Genomic DNA, 9,034 nt, shown 5'->3' with positions numbered 1-9,034 from the left:
TCTTTTTAAAGACCTGGTGTGTGGTGACTTTTTTCTGGCTTTTATGAAATTACAGTGCCAGCCTTCCATGTGTGGAATGGCAAAGTGCAACTCATTTCCTTGAACTTCCACCAGGGCAACTCCTTCCTTTTGTCGGCCCTGAATCTCCTGCCAGTCAGGGTTACCCAATGAAACTGATTGACAGGAGTATTCAGGACAATCAGAAGCTCTTAAGGGCATAAGAACAGCCCACAGGGTTAGGTGAAGGGCCCAACTAGTCCTGCAACTTGTTCCTCAGGGGGAAAGGGTGTAGCTCAGTTGTAGTGATATTTTGCATGCAAAAGGCCACAGGTTCAATCCCTGGCATTCCCAGGTAGGGGTCAGGGAGCCCCTGTCTGAAACCCTAGAGAGCCACTGCCTGTCAGTGTAGACCAGCCTTTCCCAACTAGTGGGCCACCAGATGTTGTTGGACCACAATTTCCATCTTTCCTGACCTTTGGCAATGCTGGCTGAGGCTGATGGGAGTTGTGGTCCAACAACATCTGGTGGCCCACTAGTTGGGAAAGGCTGGTGTAGACAGTCTTGAGCTAGATGGACCTATATGACTCCATATAGGGCAGCTTCCTTATACTCATCACAGTGGCCAGTTCAGATGACCATGGGAAGCCCACAAGCAGGACAGAAATGTAATAAATAAAGAAATATTGAGAGCCCTTCTGGATCACACCAAAAGCCTATCTCAGACATGAGGAACTTCTGGCCCTCCAGATGTTGCTGAACTATAAGTCCCATTCTCCCTGGCCATTGGCCATGCTTGCTGGGGCTAATGGGAGTTAGGCCCCAAATAACTGAAAGACTGCCTCCTTCCCTATAGACCCCGGAGTCTCAGGCATTGATGTTGGCAGAAGGGGCTCTCTTGGTAGTTCCACCACCTTCAGAAACTCAAGGGGTTTCCCTGGGGAAGGGCCTTCTCTGTGGCAGCCCCTACGTTGTGCATCTGGCACCTTCATTGTACAGTTTTCATCGTATGCTGACACCTCTTCACCCTGGCTTTTGACACTCCAGAGATATATTTTTAGGACCCTCTCTAGTTGTGAATGTAATTTGTTTTGATTGTTTTTAATAATGTATTTTCTACTGTCGTGACCCACCCTGGGACATACTGGTGAAGGGTGGGTTATGATGATGATGATGATGATGCAACATCTGGAGGGACAAAGGTTCCTTCACCTAAGCTATCTAGTTCAGCTTCCTATTTCCTACAGAAGCCCACAGTTTAAATGCTGTAAGTGAATAATGTAAGTAATACAGCTTTCCTGCTAGTGTTCCCCAGGTATTCAGAGGTATACCCAGGTAGACAGACAGACAGACAGACAGACAGACAGACAGACAGACAGATAGATAGATAGATAGATAGATAGATAGATAGATAGATAGATAGATAGATAGATAGATAGATAGATAGATAGATAGATAGATAGATAGATAGATAGATAGCCATTATATTTTTTTTTCAATTAATTTTTATTCTAATTTTCAAAACCAAAATAATACAAAAAGAAAACAACACAAATCAATAACTAATACAATACAAAAAAAATACATATATATAAAAATATTGACTTCCGATTTGTCATAGTTCAGCTATAAATCTATAATATATAACAAACCTATCTCTTAATAGATTATAAAATCACCTTCCTCCAGCGGTTATCTTAGTTGGTTTCAAATCTCATTAACATCATATCATTTTAATATTCCACAAAAAGTCAAAGAGAAGTTTCCAATCCTTGAGATATATATCAATCAATTTTTTTTCTAAATAAACATGCCAATTAATCCAGCTCATCAAATCTACTAAATCCAGTAATTTCAAAACACTATAATTCAACTATAAATCTATAATATATAACAGACCTATCTCTTAATAGATTATAAAATCACCTTCCTCCAGCAGTTATCTTAGTTGGTTTCAAATCTCATTAACAACATACCATTTTAATCTTCCACAAAAAGTCAAAGAGAAGTTTCCAATCCTTGAGATATATGTCAATCAATTTTTTTTCTAAATAAACATGTCAATTAATCCAACTCATCAAATCTACTGAGTCCAGTAGTTTCAAATCGCTCTTCTGTCATTATCCATATTGGGTCCATCTTCCATCTTTACGCACCCAAAAATCTTGCTGTCATAGTCATATAATAAAAGTCTGATAGGAATTTCCTCCATCACAGATATTTTCTTACCATCAAATCCAAACGTAACACTGAAGTATTGTTTCAAAGCCGCATCTCTGCTCCTCTTTTCCACATGATACACTAGTACATTTCTTGAAGGTTTTTCCATTGACACAAAACAGGGATTAATTCTATTAACTTTCTCCATTTCAAGTTCCATCAAATCCTTCCAGTCCAGGAATTTTTTTGAACCGATAATATCTTTATCTCCAATCTCTTCAATTCCTTCAGAGACAGCGCTGTATTCCAAACTGTAATATTTATCTCCAGGATCCGTCACAACCAGGAAATCCAAATCTTTTTTCATGTCCATATTTAAGCCAATCTCCATAGATTGAACCTTGCCTTTAATTTCTCTTTCATCCTTTTTTTGTTTTCCAGATCTATCTTTATTCTCCTTTCTCATAGAATCCTGAGTTTCTTTCAGCTCCTGTCTCATTTCATGAAATTCAGTTCTCCACGCTTGTCTATTATTTCTCAGTTCTTGTTTTATTGAGTTAATCCCATCCATTATTTTCTGAAGCATGTCTAGAAATAAAGTCCCTTCTTGTACATCCATGATCTTCTTAATTGCCATTCTTAAAACCAAAAGAACAAAACTCCTTCAATTTTCAATGTCCCAAGCAAAGAGCAGTTTATTTCTTTATCCAGTTACAAAGGAGTTAATCTTTCCAACCAACTAACGTCACACGCTAGACAGTCCTTATCTCTTAAATGTCCAGAAGTGCAAAAACAGCTTTTAGTTCACAGCGTTCAAATAACTAGTAGCAGAGAGAATGAGCAGATTCGTCAACAACAACAACAAAAAAAGTAGATCAGAAAAAATAGTCCCTTATATATATTACACAAAAATCTTGTAAATCAAAAAGATTTCTTATCTCTCCCAATCAGAAAGCTCTCATCCGTTGTAATCTTTAAAACGCAATTTTCCATGTCAGCTTTTTGCAATAAAAAAAAAGATAAGCTATTTATATTTTCTTCCCCCTTAGTTCCGTAAATAAAGAAGGAAAGTCTTACCTCATCTAGGTTATCTTAATTGCTGTTACTTTGACAAATCTCTTTAGCTATATAGATAAGAAAATGATAAATGTAGACAGGAGGTTTGCCTGCTAGTCCGTTAAAAAAAAACGGGTCACTTATCCAGCTGAGCTAGCATAAAATTCTCGCTCTGTCTGAACTGCTGGAAGACAGACAATTCTGACGAATTCCAGGCTCCAACAATCGAAACAAAACTATGTGGCAGATCTCACGCTTCTTCCTTATCCGGAAGAAATCATCCCCAGTCAGAAAAAACCCTTCTGACTGAATTTAAAACTGGATATGTTTCATCCAAGACGGGAGCCCGTCTCAGAGGCAGCACAGGCGGAGGGATCCTCCTGGGAAGTCTCAGATAGATAGCCATTATAGACTTATCTTGTATGACTTTGTCTAATCTCCTGGTGAATGAATGAAACTGTTCAGCCATTTTGTTTTCAGCTATAAAATAAGTACAGTATTCTGTTAGACTACCGGCTGTTCTTGTCAGGAGGTTCAACTGGTCAGCTCAGGAAACTGAAACTTAAGGGAGGGGAACTTTGTTATGGGAAACAGAAACTTAGCGAAACTCTACTGCTGTTTAGGTTGACTGCAGTCCTCAAGAGCTGTTTTAGCAGAGGCAGCCAGGAAGTAAAAGATGTTCACTTGGTGACAGCAGTGAGGACCACAGGACGAGAAGGTCAAAAAATAAAGGCTAGGTTTCCTGGGGTGCTCCCCTCTTGCCTCTGTAAAGTCACAGCAGAGAACATATTAGCAACATCCACACTTGCAGATCAGGTGCTCCCTTGGTGGGACATTTCACAGTGTCAGGATACCATTTGTGATTTGTCTTTTGGGGGCAATTGAAAGGATGCATCTGCATGGTGTCAAACTGTCATTAAGTAGGGAGCTGCCCTGGATCCTTCCATTGCATTGGCTAATTCCTAAAGGTCTTAATGAGGGATGGCACCCATGTGCAAGAACTCTTTCTTTCGTTGCTTCTTTTTTCCATTTTGCTAGGTTTGCTGGTTTGGTTTTTTTGATTGGCCTTCAGGTTTTCCAGTCTACTACTTATCTGTATGTATGGCCATACTACCCTGAACACGCCTGATCTCGTCTGATCTCAGAAGCTAAGCACGGTCAGGCCTGGCTAGTACTTGGATGGGAGACTGCCTGGGAATACCAGGTGCCGTAGGCTTAGAGGAAGGCAATGGTAAACCACCACTGAATACCTCTTACCATGAAAACCCTATGAATACATCCCAAAGATTCATAGGGTCGCTATAAGTTGTGATCGACTTGAAGGCCTATAACAACAGCAAAACGTATCTGTATAGCAGGGATGAGGACTCCGTGGTCCTCCAGATGTGGTTGAACTACAACTTCCATCAGCCCCCCCCATTCAGAATAGCCAGTGGTCAGGAATAATGAGAGTTATAGTCCAAAAACATCTCGAGGGACCATTCCTGCTGTATGTCTTTAGAAATCTGTATGACAACAAGAAGTTTTAAACATCCTATTTTCACTTCATTTGATCAGTTATTTTCTCTTCAGAATTCTGCCTCATTGATAGCTCCTTATAGTGGTAATTGGTCCCAGTTATAAATTGTTCAGTTTTCAATATTCTCAGTTAATAGAAGATACTACAGTATTCTTAGTTATGGCAGCAGTGTTGCTAAAAATGTGTCTGTACCTATTTCAATTGAGAAACCTTTACCTCAAAAGATAACAGAAAACAAGCTGTCCTCTGCTCATATGAACCTAGTTATAGAGCAAAACAAAGTGGTCCTCCTCAATTTTCCCAACTTTTTGAGGAAACATGGACCCTATCCCGACAAATACCAGTTCTGTGAGTACCTAACTTCTCGTGTCCCGATTCAAATTGCCCCTTCAGATATAAGTAGAATCCTCTTTTTGTATAGCAATCAACCCACGACTAGAGCGGTAATAACTTTCATAAGCAAGCAGGTCTCAAACAATTTTTTTTCTTTAAAAACATATCTGGCTGATCATGGCCTATTCATTGTCCACTGTTTCAAAAATGTAGCTCCCCCTTTTCCTTTGGTGTCCAGACCTTTTCGACAAAGTAACCCTGTAAGTAAATCCGCTGTTCCTCCCCCTGTTTATGTGTCTGACTTGGAACCACATTGCCCTATAAAGGATTTACAAAATGAATCGAGAGAGTTGGAAGATCTGCAACGTATTGAAGTCTTCCCTGAGCTTTCCCAAGATGAGCAAACAAAAATAATCTACAGACTTGATCGTTTAAAGGCAGATCTGCGTTCTCAGCAAAAGCTTGCCTTTTCTGTCCCTTCTCCCTTTAAAGAAAATTCCCCTATGGCTTCCCCTATACCATTAACAGGAGTCACACTCCCTTCCCAAATACCCTTCAAAGAAAAGCGTTATTTGACTGCGAACGAGATTGAAATAACACTCCAGCCCACTCAACCCCCGAGGCTCCTTTCCCGGGGGGGAAATTTCCCTATCTCAAATGTCAGTGTAATAAGACCCGAATTAGATCAAATTCAACCTTTTGATGATTCAATTCATTGAAATCCTTTGTTATCTCCTGTTGTCACTGAACCCCAGAATACCCCGCCAGACCTTTCTGCCCCATTTCCTCTTACAGACACCAATTTATTATTTTGGAACATAGCAGGCTGGAATAATATAGCTTCTGACCCCGAGCGTCTATCCTTTTTCCGTTCCTTTGATATCCTAGGTCTCCAAGAGACTTGGTTAACAGAAGATCATGTTCTTTATGTCAAAGGATTTAAATGCTGGACCAAGCCTGCCAATCGTTTGGCCCAGAAAGGCCGCCCTAGCGGAGGCCTAGCGTTTCTAATCTCGACTGAGCTAAATGTTACAGTTATTGAGATATTATGCCCGTCCCATGACTATTGTCAGGCCTTAATAATATCCCCTATCCCTCGTCCCACCCTATCGAAATCCCCCCATTCTCATTTTATAGTTATAAATGTTTACTTTCCCCCCACGGCCCATCCTCTCGGTCCCAAGTGTGGTATGATTTTTCTGATTTTATTGAATTAATTCACCAAAAGTAACCTTCACACAATCTAATAATTGGTGGAGATTTCAACGCTGGGATGGGCCCCAGTTTCCCAAAATCCCCGGTTCCCCCTGACCTCTGTCCGGGGGATTTGGTAGTATTGCCCCGCTCTTCGCGTGATAAGGTGATTAATACCAACGGCTACGCCTTATTTAGGCTATTACTTAGTGCCCACCTTTTATGTCTCAATGGGTCAAAATTCAACTAGTCCAAGGGATTTTTTACCTTTCTGTCTAAAAGAGGAGCCAGCGTGGTAGATTATATTTTGATCTCTTCTCGTTTGATAGATTATGTAAAAAACTTGCCATCGAGGACAGATCAGATAGTGATCACCTCCCCCTATTGTTAAAACTTTCCTTTTCAATTGGTTATTTGACGCTCCCTCAGTCGCTACCTGATCCAGAGGCATTCCAGGGACCAAAACGTCGAAGGTGGTCCCCAATATTAGTTGAACAGGTCAAAACAATTTTATCATCCTCCACCATGATGGAGCTGTGTACAAAAGCATCTATGCCAGCATATGATATCAGGGAGATCTTTGAACGAATCCTTAACCATCTCCACTCGACAGTCACTACATCCAATGCTTACCTTGCTAATCCATATCCCGGCAGTAAACCGTGGTTTGACAAGTATTGCCTTGCCCAAAAGAAAAAACTTTCCCACCAAATACGCTTTACCAGACATCACTATTCGGAAACGGCTACAGCCAAACTTTTAAAACTTAAAAAAGATTACAATAACTTACTGAAACACAAACGTACAGCTTATACTTTTACACTTTGGCAACGCCTTGGCCTGGCAGCGCTCCAGGGCAATCAGAGGGAGTTTTGGAGTCTAGTTCATGGTTCCTTATTTGATAAACCATCTATTACAATTCCCCCGATCTTACCAGGAACGTGGACCCTACATTTTTATAAGGTCTTTGGAGATTTATCTCCACATTCCCACGTTCCACCCTCTCTCCCTTCAGATTCCCCAAGATGGCTTCCGGTAACTGAAGCTGAAATTGACAGTTTAATCTCCTCACTCCGCTTGGGGAAAGCTCCAGGCCAAGACATGATTCCACCGGATCTATATCAAGCTTTTCCTACTTGGTGGTGCCCTATCTTGGCAATTCTATTTACAAAAATTAATGAAACTGGATGTACTCCCCTTGGTTGGAAAACGAGCATAGTAATCCCTATATTTAAAAAAGGCGATCCCACCAACCCCTCCAACTATCGCCCTATTAGCCTCTTAGATGTGGCGGCTAAGCTTTACGGGCGATATCTTTTAAATAAACTACTTGACTGGGATAGGGATCACACTGTTATATCAGATGTTCAGGCAGGTTTTAGGGAAGGGGCTTCCACAATCGATCAATTGTATATTCTTCACCATTTCATCACGAAAGTAAAAATGAGATCTTTAAATTCTCTCTATTTAGCGTTTATCGATTTTGCAGCAGCATTCGACTCAGTTGATCAACTCCTGCTTTGGAGGAAATTAGATAAGGCTGGCATCGATAAAAGACTACTCTGGCTACTCCAAATTTTACACTATGACACTAATTTAAGAATTAGACTTGGTTTCAACGGCGTCCTATCCCAAAAAATTCCAATGAGAAAGGGTGTTAAGCAGGGTTGTATATTGGCCCCTTTCTTATTTAATTTTTTTATTAATGATATTGTTTCAGCCATGGATTCCCCTGCATTTTTCCCCCTACGATCAAACAAAGGAAAATCCCTGTTTTACTTTACGCCGATGATTTACTTCTCCTTTCGCAAAATAGGGTGGGTTTTAAACGAATGCTTTTACACCTTCAAGATTATTGCAATTCACAATCTCTCAAAATCAATTATACAAAATCTAAAATAATGGTTTGCGAAAAACATAGCCAAGCCAATACCACCTGGCTTCTAAACGGCCACACCTTGGAACAGGTACACACCTTCAAATATTTGGGAATATATATCAATAACAAATTGTCTTGGTCCCAACAATTGGCCCATATTAAGCTTCAAGCGTTAAGGGCCCTTGGTTTGTTGAAGAAATTTTTCTACACCAAGGGTGGCCAATTAATGAGACCTATGGTCAAACTCTATGCATCAAAAATTCTCCCGACAATTTTGTATGGAAGTGAGATTTGGGGCCCTTCTTTGCGCCTAATCCTAGAGCCAATTCAAAACATCTTTTACAAGCACATCCTAGGTCTTCCTAAAGGCACTCCGGCAGCTTATTTGAGAATTGAACTCAATTCCCCTTCCTTAATGGCCAGAGCTGATCTAACGTTTTTACGTTATTGGAAAAAACTTTTGGTTACTGACCCGCCTTCTCTGGCTAAATTGTGCTGGGAGGAGCAACTGGTAAATGTGGGCTGGGCAAAAAACTTTCCACTCTTAGGGGTACAATACCTTCTAACCCCCCCTGCTTAGTAACCTTAATTCAAATACTCTCCGCAATCAGATTTATGATCATGATACTCAACAAGACAGAGTAGCGATTGCTAACTCACACTTCTCTAAATGGTTCATGCTTATCAACCCTAATTCCACTTGGCCTAACTACTTAGATATTTTAACAAGGGCTCCACTTCGAAGAGCATATACCAAACTTCGCTTCCAGGTGATGCCCTCGTCCTGTTTACAAGGCAGATATCTTGGTATCCCGTATGACCAAAGGCTATGTATAGCTGTGTGTAAGGTGCCAGATGATCTATTACATTATATGTTAGACTGCCCAATGTTTTCT

The 9,034-nt window shown here is 40.5% G+C and overlaps 1 non-coding gene across 1 annotated transcript; it reads left to right on the top strand.

The window, feature by feature from the left end:
• Positions 1-4,310: 4,310 nt before the first annotated feature.
• On the top strand, positions 4,311-4,429 carry LOC133371027 (5S ribosomal RNA). Its single transcript, XR_009759236.1, has one exon. It is a non-coding gene; the product is annotated as a 5S ribosomal RNA (ribosomal RNA).
• Positions 4,430-9,034: the final 4,605 nt, after the last annotated feature.

This window comes from Rhineura floridana, chromosome 15 (assembly GCF_030035675.1).
Source record: "Rhineura floridana isolate rRhiFlo1 chromosome 15, rRhiFlo1.hap2, whole genome shotgun sequence".
Classification (NCBI taxonomy): Eukaryota; Metazoa; Chordata; class Lepidosauria; order Squamata; family Rhineuridae; genus Rhineura; species Rhineura floridana.
This window is presented reverse-complemented; position numbering and strand designations above follow the sequence as displayed.